This window comes from Macadamia integrifolia, chromosome 7 (genome assembly GCF_013358625.1).
Source record: "Macadamia integrifolia cultivar HAES 741 chromosome 7, SCU_Mint_v3, whole genome shotgun sequence".
Taxonomy (NCBI): Eukaryota; Viridiplantae; Streptophyta; class Magnoliopsida; order Proteales; family Proteaceae; genus Macadamia; species Macadamia integrifolia.
This window is the reverse complement of record NC_056563.1, coordinates 5,771,985-5,793,453: the sequence shown is the minus strand read 5'-3', so window position 1 is coordinate 5,793,453 and position 21,469 is coordinate 5,771,985. Positions and strand designations below refer to the sequence as shown.

Below are 21,469 nucleotides of genomic sequence, written 5' to 3'. Positions count from 1 at the left end.
ACTTCCACATATATATATGCACTCACCACATGCNCCTCTTTTTTCAGGTCATCATCCTCTTATTAATTGCATTGCGCATCAAATGGACAACAATAGTTCTCCCTATGGCCAATGGTGTTGGAAATGAAAACTCAGAAGGGGTTTAGTAAGACACTTCAAAACTTTTGAGATAAATGATATATCCTTAAGTGGAGGAAGAAGCTTTGAGCTATGATTGTATTGATGATTAAGTAATCTTTTGATTCATCCTTCATTTCCAGAAAATTGCAATTTAGGTTCTATCTTTGGTTCATACTACTGTTCATTTGCAATTTTATACTTCAGACGTCAAATTGGGATATTGGACTTATGGAAACCCCAACCTCATATTTTTAGGTAAACTTATCTATTAGATTTTTATTACGTAAACATATTTTTAGGTAAATTTGTCAATGGGATGGAATTAAGGATAAGATTTGGAGGCAATAGAGGACTGCCAACTTAGCCCATCGATTGGTAGTTTTAGAGTCCAATTTTTTTATATTTTATTTTATTTTACAGCTTTATAAATACATTGTAAAGGCTCACAAGCACCCACAATTTTGATGAATGGATTAAGAATTAGTTTAGTTTGTTATCGAGAATAGAGATTATTCTCTTCTATCTCCTCTTTCTTCCTCCTCTCTTCCCCCCACCCCCACCCCCACCCCCACCCTCACCCTCACCCTGGGTTTCTCTCATAATTATTCTTGGTGATTGACTTTCTCCTACCCACTATAAGCAGATCTTTTGATTTGATCTGCATCAATAATCTACTCAATAAAACTAGTTTTTGTTAATCGAACTGAGTCGAATAGGGTCTTGACCTGGTTCATTCGTGGGTTGCTCACGTGGGACAACTATAAACCCACTAGGATTAGGAACCCTAGCTAACCAGATCTTCATAAATAAGAGGTTTTGCCACAACAAAGCAAACTTTTGACTTAATCTCTCTCTCTCTCTCTCTCTCTCTCTCTCTCTCTCTCTCTCTCTCTCCCTTATTCTCTTTTGTTTTGTTGCTGCCAAAAAACCCCGCTAGTCGAACCTACACAAACACAGACGATGGAGGCCCGGAGCTTTGTCCGGGGTTAGTCCTCCGATGCTCAAGTCAGGGTCGGCCGCACAGTTCAATAAGGGAGTAATGGTGAGGGTATCAGAGCTTACATTCTTCCTTCTTCTCGGCCCCCCTTATATAGCTCATAGGGTTTATGGTTTTCCCTTTCCTTCCCAGCGTCCTTCTCGGGTACACCTTCTTCCCTCTTAGAGTCCCACTCGAATACGTCCATCCTTCTGGGGGGGAATATTCCCTTCATGCAGACGACGTGATCCCGCGTGATTTTGTGAGCGTGCCTCAGTGATTGAGCGTGCTTGAGCGTGAGTAATTTCTTGGAACCTTCGTCTGGCGGAGGACACGGGTCTCAGAGGTGACACGTGTCATTGCCCCCCACTGAGAGGTCAATTTGGCTATATCAGGAGCCCTCTTACTCCCACTAGGAGCTTCTTCCTGTGGGAGTAACCAACATCTTCTTCTTCTTTTTTGGCTGACTTGTTTCTTCGGCCTTGGCATTACTAGCGACCAAGGCTTGGGGTCGACCAAGAGAGAGACCTTCGGTCGATTCGGATCGGCCTTACCGAGCCCCCTGCCGAGGTGAGGACCCTCGATCAGGTCTGTTCGGCTTTGGCCTAACTCCGAATCGAAGGAGGGACCCTCGGTCAGGTCCGTTCCGCTTTGGCCGAACTCCCAACCGACAGGGTTGCCCTCGGTCAGGTCCGTTCGGCTTTGGTCGAACCCCCAACCGAAGGTGGGACCCTCGGTCAGGTCCGTTCGGCTTTGGCCGAACTCCCAACCGAAAGGGGGACCCTCGGTCAGGTCCGTTCGGCTTTGGCCGGACTCCCAACCGAAAGGGGGACCCTCGGTCAGGTCCGTTCGGCTTTGGCCGAACTCCCAACCGAAGGGGGACCCTCGGTCAGGTTCGTTCGGCTTTAGTCGAACTCCCAACAGAAGGTGGGACCCTCGGTCAGGTCCGTTCGGCTTTGGCCGAACTCCCAACCGAAGGGGGACCCTCGGTCAGGTCCGTTCGGCTTTGGCCGAACTCCCAACCGAAGGGGGGACCCTCGGTCAGGTCCGTATTGTTGGGACCGGTGCACATGGGGGCTCTGTATTGGGCGTCGCACCGGTGGCCCAAAGTCTCTGCCCAGATCCCGGCTCGAACCGCTGTCACGCTATCTGGACATTAAGAAAATAAAGTTGCACCTTCTCCACAAGTCCGGGCTTTTGGATGACTGGCAAGCGCTTGATCCTACAAGTGGTATCAGAGCAGGTGGTTGCGAGTTCGAGTCTCCCCAAGCGCATGGGTGCTTTGGTATTTCGGCGTTGCTTTGGGGGGGATTGTTGGGACCGGTGCGCATGGGGGCTCTGTATTGGGCGTCGCACCGGTGGCCCAAAGTCTCTGCCCAGATCCCGGCTCGAACCGCTGTTGCGCTGGCTGGACATTAAAGAAATAAAGTTGCACCTTCTCCACAAGTCCGGGCTTTTGGATGACTGGTAAGCGCTTGATCCTACAAGTGGTTCCGTTGCCGGGACTTGAACTCGGGTCTCTCGGGTGAGAGCCGAGTATCCTAACCAACTAGACTACAACGGATATGCCCACACTCTTATAGTTGGTTTTGATGATAACAAACATATGAAGGTATGTCACAATTTTCCTTTAAGTATTGTTTTGTAGAGACTTCATATCAAAGATCGAATTTGGTGAATGAAACGAAGAAATGAAGATTGAAGTCATCAAATGAAGAGTATCAACAAGTTGGCATCAAGCTTGAAGAAGATATCATAAGAATTTAAGCTTCAAGATGTCAAGACATGAAGCTTAAAGACATGGAATTGCAAACAAGAAGAAAAGAAGATAAAGTGCCAAAGAGTGGAAGGTTCAAGTGAAGAAGAAGACCACTAGGATAGATTGATCATTTTTAATGTAATTTGTAACTTCCACATATATATATATGTACTCACCACATGCATGTACATTGCATCATACTAGAATGACTATAGAGCATACCTTGACCAAGTATGGAAAGTCTCTAAGTGGTGAGGAACATATTAGGAAAAATGTGTTCTAGTGAAATTCTGTGAAAACCACATTAACCTGACTCAAGGGTATTTTAGGAAATCTTAAAATTAGTATTAAGAGATGAAACCTTCATAGAAGTTGTAGGAAATTGAGTTTTGAGTCCAACGCAACTGATCTCAGATTAATCTGAGGTCGGACCAAAAAATTATGGTCAAAACACTGACGACTGGTCAGTATGACAGCATTCTGTCAAAACAGAGTATGTCATGTTGGCGATCGACCGGATGGAAGCCCCGGTTGACCGGAACTGTTTGATAACATAGCCGGTTGACCGGTAGAAAGTCTTGGTCGACCGTTGACTACCTGAAAGTGCCCCAACGGCTATATTTTGCCTCAACGGCTCTTAGCGGTCGACCGGCTACCGATGGCGGTCGACTGGTGGTCCCAGAATACATCCGTTAGAGCCTGATTTCCTGCCTAAAATGCTTCACTAAGTTCACCTATAAATACCTCTAATACTACTCATTAATTAAAAATAAATCCCAACTTTAGAGAAGCATTATTTGAGCATTAGAAGTGAGAATTGGTCTACACCATCTCTTGAGTTCAAGTTCTTCATTTTACATTCAAGAGGAACTCAAGACCTCTACAAGTCTTCATCTACATCTTGGCATTTACATTACAAGCATAAAGAAGACTTCAAAAGGTGCATTCATTCTATCATCATTGCATATTTCATTTGCACCACACCAGAGGTAATTCTATTTTATTCCACTTCTCCATTTTCTATTTTACATTAAGTCTAGACTGTACTTAGGCTTGTGTAAGGACCCTCTCATCCTTAAGAGATTGTAAGGATCCTCTTATCCTTAAAAGAGTGTAAGGTTCCTCTCTACCTTAAAGGAGATTGTAAGGTGCATCTCTACCTGTAAAGGAGATTATAAAGGTGCCTCTCTGCCTGTAAAGGAGATTTGTAAGGATACTCTTATACGTGAAAAATATTGTAAAGGTTTTCTTCCTTACCTATTGTACTGAAAGGGAGAACTAGTGGAATACCTAACAAGAGGATTTTTGTAGGGAGTGGACTAGACTCAAATTGAGTCGAACCACTAAAAATCTTATGTTGTGTGATTGTGCCTATTTTATTTATTCCGCATCGTTTTTAACTTGCAATCACACTTGGGACCTATACATCGAAAAGAGTTAATTTCCACTAGTATAACCTATTCACCCCCCCTCTAGGTTATTTCAGAGAACTCCTTTACTTTCCTTCTTTTCTATCTTTTTTGTTTGATAGTGATAATTCTGATACCTTGGTGGTTGTATATTCTGACACATTCTTATGTTTTGGAACTTAGTAGTATTTATATGGATGTTTATAGCTTTAGGATAAGTTTTATTTGCTTTGATTTAGTCTGTTGTGGTTTGGTGGTGACAGTGGCTGTCACCTTTTTTTTGTTTGTTATATTTGTGTGGGGTTTCAAGTGACTTCTTTGTAAACTTATGGGAATTCAATATAGCACTATTATGCTGCCGAAATTTTTATTAAATTTTGCATCCACAAGTTTATGAAATCGACCAATTAATCTTTTGTTAATCAATTTAAGTTCTACTCTCATGCATGTAATGAAATGCAAGACTTTAGGTTTTTCCATCTTATTATAGGTTCTAGTTCGTTAAAGCTTTTATGTTTACCCAACCCCAGGTCCTATTATAAGATTCTATAGGGGTCTATCATGTATGCTGTGAGATACCACTGTTGTCACACCCCGTTCACACAATATTAGACCGATGACCGAGTTAACTCATGTTAACCTAAAACCTGCCAAGATTATCTGACGCAGTAACCACTACACAGCACACACACAAAACTAAAGAAAACAATTTCTATATTTCAGTGGAAGTCTTACGTGTATATACCTATAAATACACTAATACTCTTGATACCCAAATTCTATAACATAATACATTTACATGTGGGCCTGTAGGCGTGCTATATACACAAGAAATACAATTTAAACATCTAGAGCACAAAAGGCATAACATCAACAAAATAATAAAAAAGAATCCAGAGTTGGTATTCAGGTCCAGCAACACAACTTTCCCACGAGCACTGGGCCCCATGCCCAAGATCTTCTGGGACCCACCAGTATTCAATTGGAAACTCCACAGTGGGTCCCGGCTCTAGCTCTTAGGCCAGATAACCTGCAAGATCATCTAAAAATGGTGTGCATGTGGAATGAGCTCATTAGCCCAGTAAGTGAAAAGAAAGACCAAGCAAGCATTCACAATACAAATGAATCTATATGCATGCAAGTTCATTTTATTATCCTAATCCACTTAGAAAACAATTCTAGGTCATAGGTTATGTGTTATTTGCAACCATAGTGCATATGCCTCGGGGAGCCATGAACCCCATCCAGGGATACGCCCATAGGGTTACCGGAGAAGGCCAGCTATGGGTACCGAAAAAGTAAATTGCTGTTCCTCAGTGACATTAAAGTAAATTCCTATTTCTCAGTGACATTAAAGTAAAATGGGCATTGCCCTGTAATAAATTAAAAGCAGTACAATTAGCTCTTTTGTTATATCACCAAAGTTGTCGACAGTCCTAATGATCAGCCGAGCGTAGTTCTAACTGCCACCATTGGTACACAACCTCGGTCTTCCCCCCAGTGATATACCTAACACCTAAACCCCTATTGGGAAGGGTTGTAGCACAGGAAAATGTCATTTTTAGCCACATGCTTCTATATGAGATAGTATGACTGTATAGTGCCATTGTGTCCCATTCCACGGGCCACCAATGTATTCATTTTCAAGTCGACTATGGCATCTAATCTATCAATGCACCACATGCCAAATATTCAAATCATCCACCTTATAATCCATGATAAAAATTAAGAATTTAATAAGTGAAGTCACAACATAACAAATCATGAATGAGTTTCATAATGCACAAGATAATGATGACATGGTTAGTCTATAACAGTAGTGGAATGATACAAAAACACTCTAAAAATAAAGTCAATATCCTCTTCCCATTTACCTAGTTGTCTACAATGATCACCCTTGGTATGAGGAAGATCCGATGTGCGATGACGTGAGTTTCTAATATAACCTATCATGAAAGAGTTGAGTTTAGCACATCTCTACATTAGGCTCCCAACCAATGAGATACGATAATTCCAAAGTGTTTAGAATCACTATAGAAGGTTGTTCGACAAATTTGGGCCCAATCGGAACTCGAAGGTTCAGATTGGTAGGTTAACCGATGGGCGAGGTACTCGTCGGTCCTTGCTTATCACTCAACTTAGGGACTGCCTGGACTGGTAGGCCAGGAGCGGCGGGCCAGGTGCCCACCGGTCCTTGCTCGCCGCTTAACCCAGGGACCCTACCTGGACCGGTAGGCCAGATGCCCATCGGTCTTGCTTGCCTGTCGAGCCAGTAGCCCATCCAGGACAAGCGGGCTCCGGTTTGGTGGGTCCAACCATTTTTAGGCACTGACCACTCAGAACCAGGATTTTTGCTGTTCAATCCCATTCTTCATCCCACCTTGGGAAAACCACAAGGGGTTGATTCAACCTCATTTTCCATAAATCTAAGGTCCCATATCATGATTCTAATATAGATCTAGGATCGATTCAAAGTTTTAAGCATGAGTTTTACCTCTTTGCTCAAGAACACTTCAAAAACCCCAAATCTCTTCTCTAGCTCAAGGGATCAACAAATGCTTCTCAACCTCACAATTTCTTCCTCTAAAACCTTTAAAAACATTATGTAGATGCTTTATTATACCATAGATTCATCATCTCAAGTGAGATTAACAAGATCTAGAAGATTCCTACCCAAATCATAGGATTTCACTTAGGGTTTCTTGAGGGTTTAAGAACTATTGTCGTTACTCACCTCAAATCATAGATCTCAAGATGAGGATCATAAATCCAGTGTCAAAATCAAAAGATCTAACCTCGGTGACACACAACAAGCATCTTCTTCCCCATTTCTTCCTTCTTCTTTCCCTTCTCTTTCTTTATTTTCTCTCTCTTCTTTACTTTTCTCACCCACTGTATAAAACATTAATTGTGGGAAAAGAAAAGAATTAATTGCTATTTATATCTAGGTCAAAATATCTAATAACTAGACTGGTAGGTCACACAGGTTGGTCTGACCCACCTATGACCACCCAATAATTGGCCAAAACTTAGCAGAATCTTTGGGAATTTGATGGGGCTCGTCCCCCGACACGTATATCACACCCGGTAGTTGATTAATATGCATACTCATGATAAAATATGGCTATGTACCTTTATTGTACGTACATGACATTGTGATACGTGCATGTGCATGACTTGGGCTCGCGGACATCACTAGGCACTAACTCCAACTCCAACTCATCTGACCAACCCGAGTTCAGAGTCACCCTTGCCATCATGTTCCATAAGGTACCTGACTCAGCTCGCAAGGCCAAGCCAAACCAACCGGGTATTTAGACCGGTTTTAGAAAGTAGGGTATCACACACATGCTAGGATATCCTTAGTTGGATCATGTAGGTAGGAGTTCCTCTAACCAAGGTTCCCATTTAGTGCACCATGTATGAATGTAAAGTCCCTCCTTTCACTTAGGCCATGATTTTGTAGAGGGAAAGGAGAGAATGTAACTTGAGAGAGAGAGAGAGAGAGAGAGAGAGAGAGAGAGGCTTTGAGGTGAATCTCCTTCCTCAACTTCTCCTGCGTTCTTCTTCCTATCCTTATTTTCCTTCCTTCTTTTCGCAACAAGAGTAAATGAGCAAATGAAGTAGTTGGGCTTTATATAGCCTCATTTATGGCTAAAGCTTGTTTGTCTAGAAAATGAGCTTTAGCAAACGAGATTAATCTATTGTTTGACGTTGTGGGTCCACCACCACAAGGCACGTGTCCATTAATCCATCACTAGGCGGCATGGACACCCATCGGAGGGGGATCCGAGGCATACAGGCAGGTGGCCGTGGACCCCATATCCAATTAATTCCATTTGGACAACTTTTGTTGTCCCCGGGGTGTGCAATCGGTTGATCGGTCATATCACCCATTTCCTCTAGGACTTATTCTTGCTGGGTTGCTCTCCCACTCTTAGTCACACTGGCCCGGGGACTTATGTGAGAGTTCCTTAGCCACAATATGGGCTCGCCCATCATATTGAAATAGAAAGGAGGTCTTTAATATTAGTAGATTACCCGAGTTTTATGGGAGGTTAGAATCCTTTCCATTTCTATCAGCAAGAACCAAACTGGCACGAAAGGTCATCCTTGCTTTCCTGACAATAAATTACTTCTATCCAAAGGTCATTGGTACTGAATAGCTCAGACTCATCATCTGTCACCATGAAATGCATAGTTAGGTTTGGGCCCGTGTGTAACATTAATTGCTCCAAAAATTATGTTAGATCAATCCTTCCCATGAGAGAGACTCTCCATGAGGAAATTCATTGGCCCTCCTAAATGAGCTTTGGACTACAAAAGCCCTTGCAAGTATACTACTGATTGATGATGGATTTAAAACTATCATATGTTAGATTATTTGTGGATTCAACAATTCATATAACAAGATGATCTGCCATTTTTATGAAATGAACATCTTATCATTCTCTATGAACACTTCATCCCAATGGATGCCAAAGGTGACCAATTCAGAGGAGGATACTCCAAGCAAACAAGCAGTATCAAGGGCTTCCTCGAACAAATAAATAAGCATTCTGGTCTAGTTGTTTCATTTGATGTATATATCATTCTATTGGGCAAATATCATTTAGGAACCCAATGTTTTCCTATTAATATAGTTCTCCCTTTCTGTTAGTAAAATGCAAACTTTTATATATAATTCGCCTAAAACAAATGAGAGTAAAGTGGTGAACTCAATGGACACATACAAGTTCAATTGTCACAAATGCATAAAAAAAATTAAAAGGTAATGACAAATGCAATTTGGGTTTATCTTTTTCCATCAATATTTTCCTACAACAAGCATTATATTTTTCCAAAATGAATAATTTCATGCAAAATTAGGCAATTTAGCACTACAATATACAAACCATGCCTTCTATTTCTATCACCCCAATGTGAAATTGCTCTGTTGGGGGATGTTAATCAGTCCTCATGGTCCAAAAGGGACCTTTAGACACTATAATATAATAATTCAAATGGATAAATATATAACTTGAAAAAAAAAATTAAAGCCTATTCAATAATTACTCACTTCCCATGAATAGACCAAATCTCTCTCTAAATATGAAATGAGATCATACCCCTACACAGAAGCATTCCTATACCTTCCTTGGTGACCAAGGAAACTTCCAACTATAAATATATGACCCCTAACATGTTTTGGGATCCACACACTATCTACATACACTCTATTGACACAATCAGTCATAAAGCCAAGATTCACACACTGAATCATAAGGAACTATTGCTGAACTTCGTATCAATTAGAGCTTGTATTGATTATACTTGAGCACACTCCCTTACAACCATAAGGCACCCTTCATGAAAGTTGTAGGGAGTAAGTCTTCTCCTTTTCCATTTTTAAAGATTCTTATTACATGTTTTGCACATCGAGTTATTGTACTCCTACTGAGTTGAATTGTAACAGTTACATCATCTTTCATCGGGATTTTGAAAAAAAAAATCCTTCTTTAATATTGTATATTAAATTATATTCTAGCTATTGTACAAATTTTAAATCTATTTACTATTTATTTTGAATTTTTTTCCCATGTTTGTCAGAGCAAAACCTATGATTTCCCTTCGATTGAATCTCGGATTATAGGTCTACTAAAGTGTTTTCCCCAGTTTTTTTTTTTTTTTTGCATAATTTGTATAATTTGAAAAAGTATACATCTCAACTGTTTAAAACTTAGACAACCCATTCCATAATTTGTATGTTGTAGACACTCAATTTTGTCACCTCCTCTGGCTATGATGAATTACAGATCTTGGACGTGACTTCTTACTTTTGATCGATAGAGATGATTGACTAAGAAACCCTAAAAACATCCCCTACCTAAAAATCCTAGAAACCTCGCACGAAAGAAAAGAGAGTCCAATTTTGAACTTTTATATATGAAGGAATCTGGTTAAAATGACTGTACGGATGGATAGTACTCGAAAATACAATTTCGACGATATATGGTTTGTCAAAATTGGACCGTCGGATCTCCCGTAATCTTCCTCAGAAAATCATATTTTTCCCATGAGAAAGTCATGCGCACCAACCAGCCAGCCAGCCTAGCCCAACCAACCTCAAATAGCCTGCATGCCATGCTGTGTGCACTGGCCAGCTATCCAGTAGGCCAGACCCGTATATTGCTTACGCTGGCTAGCCAGCCAGTAGGCTAGCCTTGCACAGCTCGTGTGCCCCTGTGGCATGACTTGTGTGCCCCCTCGCTCATCGCGTGTGCCCCCACTGCCTACCTACGTGCCCTTGCCTCATGACCTATGTGCCCTCGTTGCCTGCCTGCTTGCCCCTGCCTATATACCGCATGCACCTGCCTGCTGGCCGCGAGCACCTTTCCTGCGCCATGCACCTATTGCCGCGCATAGCTCAGCCTGCCTCGCGTGCCATGTGCCACACATGTAAGCCTCCTCGTGCCCACTTTGCCTGCCTTGTGCACCCATGACTGCCTCGGTCACCCTTACCCAGCCTCGTGTGCCACTGCCAATGGCCAAAATATGTCCCACTGACCTATTTGGGTGAAGAGATTTTTTCTCCACCCACTTATGCACTGTACGCTACCCCGCTAGCATACCCTACGCCACAACCTCCCATTGGCCCAAAAAGGTATCTTTTTACCCTATTGGACAAAAAAAATTTCCTCCACCCTATTGGCCCAAAATCTCACATTTTTACCCCATTGGTTTAGAAAAACCACTTTTCCCCTTCATTGGCTATAGAATTTCAACTTTCATCCCCATTGGTGCAAGAATCCTATAAATACCCCCTCCCTTTAAAACAAGACAACATCACAAGAGTTCAACTCTCTTAGTAAGCACCCTTGGAAGAGCTCTGCCCTCTTTCCTCCCCTTTTTCCCTTTGAGGTTTTTCAAGTCTTCGGAGAGATCTTCATAAGATCCAAAGTGTTCTTGGGGCCTTCGAAAAGCTTCAATCCCTTGCTTTCTTTGAGTGAGCTTTCGATCGAAAAAATCCCCCTTAGTCTTTCTCCCCCTTTTGAGGTTCGTCAAGCCTTTGAAGAGATCTTTATAAGATCCGAAGTGTTCTTCAGATATCTGAAGTGTTCTTCGAGCCTTCGAAGTTCCTCAATCCTTAGAGAAAAACCCATTCCGGATGAAAGCCCTGTCGGAGTGCCACCTCAGCTAAAGTCCAGAAATAGCTCACCCTAGCGGGAGCTCTGCCGGAATACCTCCAGCCTAACCCTTTCTTAGCCTCTCTCCAGCAGAAGCTCTGTCGGAGTGCCAGCTCAATCGAAACCTAGAAGTAGCCTATCCCTAGCGGAAGCTCCGTCGAACCAATACTGTAGTCAAAATCTGAAGGTAACCATTCCTAATCGAAACTCTATCCAATCAACATCTCTCGAGAAAAGGAAGTTGGACCATATTCCCCTGAGCCAAGAGAATCCAAGAGACAGTCCGTGCTGGTACTGATCAGGGGTCCACACCTCTTGACCCAAAATGTTAAGTTCAGGTATAATTTCTCAACCAAATTATCATCATGTAGACTTTATATTGACTTTGTTTTAGTGTACATAGTTATTTAAATTTGATTGTATATGTGAGTGATAACTTAGCCATGCATGTGGAATAGGAATAATCGTGGAAAATGTTCGTTATTAAGCATCTAGTAGGAAGATCGATTGAGACAGGTAGATTGGGTGCCTAACACCTTCCCAACTCTACAACCTAACACTTACCCTAAATCTCTGGACCAGACCAATTATCGCTCCCTTTTCTCAGGAATCGAGCTCACCCCTGGGTCTTACGCCCATAACCCTAGGTGGCAACTCTAAGCCCCTTTGCATGATCCTGATCCCCGTATTGGACCATCATCAAATCCTCATCTCAAATGATGAACTTTACACTCCGATGAAGTAGGCCTCCATGTATCTCCAAGCGACGATACAGCGGTGCAAGTCCAGCGGGTTAGCACACATGACACACCTCTCCCTTATAAAAGAGAAAGGGAGGAGAGTGGATGGAAGGGAAGCAAGTCCTTTTCTCTCATCATAAGGGAAGAGAGAGAGATCCCATCTCCGGCCGCTACCCTCACAGTGGCGACTCCACTGGGGAAGATGTCAAGCTTTTGATACTAGATGCTACCATTGAAATGCGAGAACATTTTTCACCACATTTGTTTGAAAACATATCTAGCTAACCCCATGTTTGTAATTGTATTCCCTAACAACATCATGCATCGTGCTCAAAGTGAAATCATTTGGCGAAAGACTCCCTGTCATGCCCGCACCCTTGGGGAGGTCAGTGCATGTTATGGAGAGTACTCTGAGAGAAATGATGCCCACTTCCTATCCAAGGTTGTGGGGTATTGTTAAACGACGAGGATGTTCATAATTGTGCCAGCACCCTCAGGGGGGTTCGTGCACTTTATGACATTCTGAGATCAGATAATGGTATTCCCATATTACACTTTTGCCCACAATCACTCACGGTTCCACCACCCCATGACAAGTTGCTTAACCTCGTGTGTAGTCACGAGTAATATGGAAAGAAGTCACCCCTTTGATCTCATACCTATGGGTATATCAAAAGGATCATGTACCTTACGTATATAGATCTTGTCAAGGAAGCCTTGTCAATCATATTGTATCCACCGCATGCTGGCATCATGTTGGAAATAGATGGAGAATGCTAGGGACACCACAAGTTGATCTGTAGAATTTGTTTGTGGTCTTGAAAAGGAATTTTCCTATGATATATTCTAGTCATAAAGAAATGCTCTCCTAAGTGGGTTTCGGACAAAAGGTGTCCTTCCTCTTAGAAATGAAATGATTTGGCCTAGGCGATCTAGGTTGACTTCTATTAAAGTCACGCAAAATGCCGAATTATCTAAAAGAATCGAGGAAACTAGGAGGAAGGTCGCCTAGTGGGATAAGATTATGGAAAGCATGAATTTATTTGTAGAGAATGTAGTGATAGGGGTATTTCGGTCAAGCCATTTGTGTGTATCTCCCACTTAGGATAGTAAGTGGACTAGGGGCATCAAACCCTATCCACTCCCTATCATTGAAGCAGACTAACTCTGGATGGATTATTTTTTATTAATTGAGTGGATGTGTGAACAAGGGGTTGGAAATTCAAGAATCCTAAAATAAACCATTTGTGGTTCAGGCATAATTCCACACCTCAAGTATTCTCCGTGGTCCATTTGGACATGTCAGGTTAATCGGTTGACTCGCCTAAATCTAGTGTCACTTCCTTCATCTCTCCGAGATTGTCCACCGGCAAGTGATTATAGCCCAGTTAGTATGGATCCACATGATTCTGAATTACCCGAGCACGCATGTGTCCATCCCATAGAGACTTTGCAGATAGAAGTGGCCAAAGTCAAGAGACAAAGAGCCCAGATATTGCATGCACTTCATAACTCTCCCAGGGCTGAGCCAGCTCAAGCTACGGGAGAGTTGGATCAGAATGGACCTACGAGTCATCACGGGAATTCTTCCCTAGTTGACTTAAGGGAACCATAGCAAGTTAAGCCAACCGGTCAAAGAGGACCTTCACCTACCCGTCCAAATGGTCAACGGGGGGCCTATTCCAGGGTCTCTCCTCCTAGGGTGGTGATTAAAGATGAGGAATAGTAATTTTTGATGCACATCCGAATGGAACCTCCAGAGACAAAAAGAGAAAGAAAAGTCGTGGAGCAGTTAGAAAAATTGAAAAATATGTTCTGAGCACGAAGGAGTTTTCAGAAAGCCAAACAGTGGATTTGGATGAAATGAGTTTCTTCTCCGAAGCAAGAATCCCTGAGAAATTCAAGTGGCAAACTGACAGGTTTGATGGGTCAGAAGACCCTAAGGCTCATCTGAAAGTCTTCCTCAGTATCGCCAAGTAATGGCAACTTGCGAACAATCAAATGGGACAAGCATTCATGTTAACCCTATCAAGACCCGCAATAAGATGACTTACACAGTTGGAGAATGCCCAAATTCAGAATTGGACAATGGTAGTGAAAGCCTTCTCCAAGCAATACTCATACAATACTGAGGTAGATGTGAAGCGTCAAGAGCTCGAGACGTTGAGATAGCAGCCTAGAGAAGGATTCATCACATTCTTGATGAGGTTTAGGGATAAGGCAGCCAAGATGGCAGACCAACCTTCAGAAGCAAAACAAGTGGAGATGTTGATTGAAAACTTGTCAAAGCCTTATTATGATGTCATTTACTAGCAACATCTGCAAACTTTTGATGCCTTAATAGCCACCGGTACATGTGTGGAAAATAGAATACTAAGGGAAGCTTAGTATCAAGGATCCTCCCAGGATACAGGGAAGAACACCAGAGTCGGACGTGGAAAGGGTCCCAAAACCAATATGGTAGGCACGGTCTAGCAGTTAGTCTCACCATCACTTCTTCACAACCATTTGTAATACAAGCAGACGCACCCTCCTAGAAGGCCCCTTATCCAAGAAGGTAGTTTTCTGATTTGGGAATGCCCATGACGGTAGTGTATGAGAAGTTGAAGAAACAAGGATTGCTAGGGATAGTGGTTCTAAGAGTAGTCAGTAATCCTCCCCTAGCTTGGTACATAGACCATGAGTATTGTGCTTACCATACCCAGAAGGGGCACAATACTAAAAGGTGCATAGGTCTACAACATGCAATTCAAGACTTTGTAAACAACGGGACCATTGATGTCAAGGTAAAGCAATCTCCTAATGTCAATACCAATACCCTCCTGGATTATGGGACTGTCAACATGCTAGCAACAATAATGGATTGGTAAATTGGGATCCTAGATTTTATGATCCAATCCATTTCATTAGGGATGCCAAGAAATATCAAGAGGAAAGGCATATTGAATGGCAGAAGGAGTTCCAGCTTGTGCAGAGATTGTCCCTCCCTCTGGAATTGGAGGGGAATATCCATGGTTTCGTCAAAAATTCTTGTCAAGAGGAGTGCGACTCCTTCCGAAGGGTTGTTCACATGTATCAGTTGGATAAACACTTTTGTCATCCCGTGTTCTATGACCATGTGAACAATTTAGATGAAGAAGCAACTGAGAGTGATCCAACTCAACTCATTGAGTCATGAACTCGAAAGAATCATATGAATGCCCGCGCTTACAGGAAGGCCCTGAGTCAAAGGGTCAGAGCCGTGAGGATTCCCAAAAGGATAGAGTCATTAGAAGAAGAGCCAAAAGATCAGACTTCCACCGTTCATCCTTCCTTATCAATAGAAGGATCCACCGGACCATATTACCAACCTTTAGCATACCTTGAACCTTCACCATATGGTAACCCCCACCATATCATCAACCTTCCCCACACCATCAAGGAGAAGGGGCCTCATCACCTTACCACCCCCTATCTTACTCACAATACCCCATTTCTTATATCACATCACATTCATACCACCCTACCTCATATCCCTCATCACCCTCATACCATTCCCATTCTCAAGGTTCGGTGTACAACCCAAAGGAAGGATGGACGGACGAGTATAATTGGAATGATATGCTTGCACTACCGGATTCTCCAAAGATAACCTCATCAACAGGATTGGTTAATGCTTTAGGCAAAGGCCAAGAAGGTGATCCCACTTCTCTAATTCAGCCCATTATATCTTCAGGGGATGACCAAGAGATAATTGAAGAAGTTACAAGTGATCTTCTCAGGGCAGTAATCGTATTGGCCATAGCAGAACAAGTTAAAGAGTACACCTCCCTAATTCATATAGGGAGTGGCACAAAGAATGATGAGTCTAGTCTAATCTAAATTTGAGCCAAAGAAGTCAAGTCTGGTCCTATGGAAGTCTTCTGGTCCATACATTTCAAATACTACGAGCGTTTGGACGTAGAAGAGTTTGATGGTCAAGAGGAATCTGATGAAGAACCACGTGAGGGGGAAATCAGTGAAGAAGAAAATGATGACGATGACGATGAGGGTGAGAATGATGGAGATGGCTCTGATTCTCAAGAGGATGATGAGGACCCGGACTGGGATGACTACCAGGGGCCATGGCACAATGCTAATGATGATGAATTGGGGTACTACACACCTAGAGATCTGAGAGGATATTCTGTTTATCTAATTGGCGAGGATGGCCCAATGATTGATCCTACAGATGCTATTCAGTCGGCACTCTCAATTCACATAGAAGGGGAAAATCTGGCATCAGATTCAGAAGATAGTGAAGGATATGAGATCACATTGGAAGGAGAACCAAACCCTATAGAAGAGCACATGAATTATGTCTATAATCATTTGATTGACATCAAACTCAAGGCTGATGAGATTGATCAATTGTTAGGTGAAGTAGCCACCAGTGAACAATGCTACACTGAGCAATTGATGTTCCTTGGAAAACCTGAAGGACATTCCACACTTGCAGAAATGATAGATACAACCGTTGCACGACTTTCTAATGCTATCAAGAACGTGCGAGCCGGGGCCATTGACATCCGCGGAGGACCTCGACTTCCCACCCCAAGCAGGGAAGGAGAATCAAAAGAGGAGGATGATCCTATGGTAGGGATAATCACCATAACGAACAACGATGATGAAGATTGCTATCCCACATAGATTATTGTAAAGAAACCTATCAATGTGATGGAGACTAGAAGTGGAAGACTCTATAAGGGCAAGGCCCTAGCAGTGGAACAATCAAGGACTAATGAGGCAGGAACCAGTAGCTTGAAGAAAGAACCAGAGAATCCAGTCTTGGTTCAGCTTAAGAAAACCCAGGCTAATATTTCAATTTGGGGATTATTGATGGCCTCCCCCACACACTGTGAAGCTGTTTTGAAGTCTCTCACTAATGTGCAAGTACCAATTGAGATAGATCCAGTGCATCTCACACACATAGTAAGGGCAATGTATGCGGTACAGTCATTGATGTTTTCTGACTCTAAACTCCCAAAAGGACCCCAGCACAACAGAGCTCTACACATCACGGTAGAATGTCTTGACAAGGTGGTTCCCTAGGTCCTCGCTGACAACAGTTCCGCTTTGAATGTTCTGCCTTGAGATTGGCAAAGAGTATTGGTATCAATCTGAAAGAAATGAGGCCGACTACCCAAACCATACGAGCATATGACAATACTAAGAGGAAAATCCTTGGCATCCTCACCCTTGCTGTAAAGATTGGTCCGATAAAGTTTGATATTGATTTCCAAGTCATTGATATACCGGCATCTTTTAACATGCTCTTGGAAAGGCCCTGGTTGCATCATGCAAAGGCAGCGTCCTCTAGTCTCCATCAGAAAATGAAGTTCAATCATGAAGGAAAGGTGATTACAGTGGCCAGAGATTTTGAAGTTGTTAATACCTTAGCCAGTATTGAAACTGGGGAAGAACATGACTAGGAAGTTCAACTAAGTGGTTTTGAATTAGAAACAACCTGTGTAGCCATTGCCAAAGAAGTATTAAGGGAGAAAATCCCGACTAACTATGAGGTCATCTGGAGCCCCCCAGTGAATCAGATGATGAAGAATATGCAGTATTTTCCTGGCATGGGGCTAGGAAAATATCATCAAGGAGTCCCAAAGCAGCCTAACTTAGCAGTAAACGAAGGAAGGAGTGGTCTTGGGTACGTTCCTCAGATCACCAAGGGGCAAAAGATACTGGGGATGGCTAGGAAAATCTCTATCTTTTACTACCTTACTCTCAATGGGTATTTTGCAAGGGAGGGAGAGTATTTTCCCTTTTGCGGAAATGTGGAGCCATGGTTTGATGAAACCGCCATGAAGATGCAACCAGGATTTGAGGTATTCTTTCAAGATGAGTTTGACTAGATAACTCATGAGGTAGAACAGAAAATGCTAGTCAAAGAAAGTGATTAAGATAGTTGCATCACCCAGATAGTAGAGGTTGCAGTGATTGAAGATGGGTTTTCCTCTAACAACCCCACAACATTGATCCGGTCAAAGGAATTGCCAAGTTCCTGAGCACTCTTGAAGAGGGAATGGGAAAAGAAGATAAGACTCATTTGGAGTTTGCAACTTCCCATAGATCTAAAAATTCATATCTGTTCCTTTCTACAAAAGCCACAAGCTCAAGAGCTACATGAGCTCAAGCCTCAACCTTTCAGAGGGAGAAGTGCATATGCAAAGCAAAGAAGAGCACAGAGAATGATGGTTTGCATGTACTGTGCCCGAATCAACTGTAAAGGGAAGGTCCATGAAGGTGGTCAAATATGCGACCAAGGCATCAGGATGGCATCCCTCAATAGGCTTGAAAATATGGACTCCATAGAAAGAGGATTAAGCAGTCTCTACCAATCCTCACCCCTCAGAAAGTTCAGCTTCCGAGAGCATGAAGTTGATCAACTGGTATTTATGAGGAAGCAGGCACCAATCCAGAAGAACCATTACACCATTGAAGAAATAGCAGCAACTTTCTTAGAAGGAGAAGAAGGTCCTTTACAACATCTACTTATTCATCGGGCCATTGACCCACTCCTGAACTGGACAAGCATTGGAGAAGACTTCAAGTTTGCTTATGCTATCGAGTCAACCAGCCTCAATACCCCTGGCAAAAGCATCAAGCTAGTTATCAAGTCTATAGTCGACTCTATTGTTTATGATTTCATGTTGGCCTCTCCTCTAAAGGAGAGTCTAGAGTCCGTGTATGTCGGGTCTGTCACTCCTTTCATGAATGAAAATTTTGATTCTAAGTTTGACTTGCCTCCTTTTTTTGATGATGATCTTAATAAATATCAAGAGCTGATAAAACAATGTAAACCAAAGAAAGCCCAACCCATCTGTGAGGATACTCGGGTTATTAATCTAGGAACCGACCAATGCCTTCGAGAGGTAAAAATTGGCACTACCCTTGATGACGAAGAAGCAGAAGAGATGATTAGTCTTTTGAACGAATTCGCTGAAGTCTTTGCTTGGTCTTATGAAGATATTCCTGGTATAGATCCTGACATCGTGCAACACCAATTGCCGACCTATCCTGGGGCAAAACTGGTAAAACAGAAGCTTCGAAAAATGAGGCCATAATGGAGTGAGAAGATCAGGGAAGAAGTTATGAAGTAGTGGAATGCAGGATTTCCACAAGTAGTAAAATACCCCCAATGCTTGGCCAACATTGTACCAGTACCAAAGAAAGATGGCAAGGTATGAATGTGTGTGGACTTTTAAGATCTTAATAAGGTAAGCCCTAAAGATGACTTCCCATTACCTCACATTGATGTATTGGTAGACAACATAGTAGGGCATGCCTTGTTGTCATTTATGGATGGATTATCGGGATACAACCAAATAAGCATGCAGCCAGAGGATCGTGAGAAGACAACCTTCACCACTCCATGGGGAACTTACTATTACAAAGTGATGCCTTTTGGACTGAAGAACATTGGGGCAACTTATCAAAGAGCAGTTACCGCCATATTGCATGATATAACGGACAAAGATGTGGAGGTCTATGTGGATGACATGATAGTGAAGTCAAAAGAATGACATGGGCATATTCCTGCACTAAGGCAATTCTTTGAAAGGATCATGAAGTATCAGCTAAAGTTGAATCCTCAAAAGTGTGTGTTCGGGGCAATAGCAAGAAAATTGTTAGGCTTCTTGGTGAGTGAAAGAGGTATTGAAGTCGACCCTATCAAAATCAAGGCAATTCAGGAGATGCCCACACCTTGAATTGAGAAGCAAATACGAGGATTTTTGGGTCACATCTAGTATATCAGCAGATTCATAGCATAGTTGACTACAATCTATGAACCAATTTTCAAGCTGCTGAAGAAGGAGCCCACGGAATGGAATGACCAATGCCAACAAGCTTTCGACAAAGTCAAAGGACACCTTATGAACCCACCAGCATTGACACCACCGGTGGAAGGTGAACCACTTCTCTTGTACTTATCCATGGGAGAATATTCCATGGGCTCATTGCTAGCACAAAAAGAGATGGAAAAGGGGACAGAGCATACCATATATTACCTCAGAAAAAAATTCCTAGAGTATGAGACATGGTACACATCTTTAAAAAGAACTTGTGCTGCATTAATTTGGGCGACAAAAAGGTTGCGACACTATATGGTAGCCTATCCAGTGCGTCTGATCTCAAGAATGGATCCAATCAAATACCTTTTTGAGAAACTAGCCCTGATGGGAAGGATGGCCCATTGGTTACTTTTGCTATCAGAGTTTGACATCACCTATATTACTCAGAAATCTATCAAGGGCAAGCTATAGCAGATCATTTGGTAGCCCACCCCACAGAAGATAGAAGAACCCTAAATGATGCCTTTCCCGATGAAGAAATCACCGCAATAGAGGAAGAAGAAACAACTAATGAATGGCAGTTGTTCTTTGATAGAGCAGCTAATCAAAAGGGGTGTGGTTTCAGAATATTGCTCATCACTCCTGACGGACTTTATCTGCCTTCATCATTCTGCCTTGATTTCCCCTATACCAACAATATTGCCGAATATGAAGCTTGTGCTTTAGGACTCGAAATTGCTTTGACTATTAAGGTAAAAAGGATCAAAGTATACGGAAATTCATCTATCGTTATTTGCAGATACAAAGAAAGTGGAAGACTAGAGATGAAAAGTTGAAGCCATATCAAGAACATCTGGAAGAGGTGATTGAACACTTTGAGAAGATCTCGTTTGAATACTTCCAGAGAGATAACAATTGGTTTGCAGATGCCCTTGCGACCTTGGCTTCTATGGTAGAGTGCAACCCTATGGCTAGGGTTCGACCATTCTTGGTGGAACAAATAAGCGGGCCCATTTATCAGAATTCAGTGAACTCTCTCACCATGGATGGTCGGTCTTGGTTTGCTCACATAGTGGACTTCATCAGAGAAAGGAAGTACTCGGTTGAAGCAACTGAAAGAGAAAAGAAATTTCTGAGAAGATATGCCACCCAATTTATGCTTCAGGAAGATTTGTTATACAAAAGATCCTACGACGGAATACAATTTCTATGTGTGGATGAAGAACAACCTACAACCATGGAGAAAATTCATCAAGGTCTCTGTGGACCCCAAATGAACGCCAAGATGCTAGCTAAGAAGATCCTCAGGCTGGGATACTACTGGAACACAATGGAAGCAGATTCCGTGGACTTTGTCAAGAAATGCCACAAGTGTCAGATATTTGCTAACATCATATATATCCCACCAACGGAATTGCACTAACTTAGTTCTCCTTGACCATTCTCTACTTGGGGCATTGATATCATAGGGAAAGTCAA

General features: G+C 42.4%; 1 non-coding gene across 1 annotated transcript; it reads right to left on the bottom strand.

Moving 5' to 3' along the window:
• Positions 1-2,587: 2,587 nt before the first annotated feature.
• On the bottom strand, positions 2,588-2,660 carry TRNAE-CUC. Its single transcript has one exon. It is a non-coding gene; the product is annotated as a tRNA-Glu (tRNA).
• Positions 2,661-21,469: the final 18,809 nt, after the last annotated feature.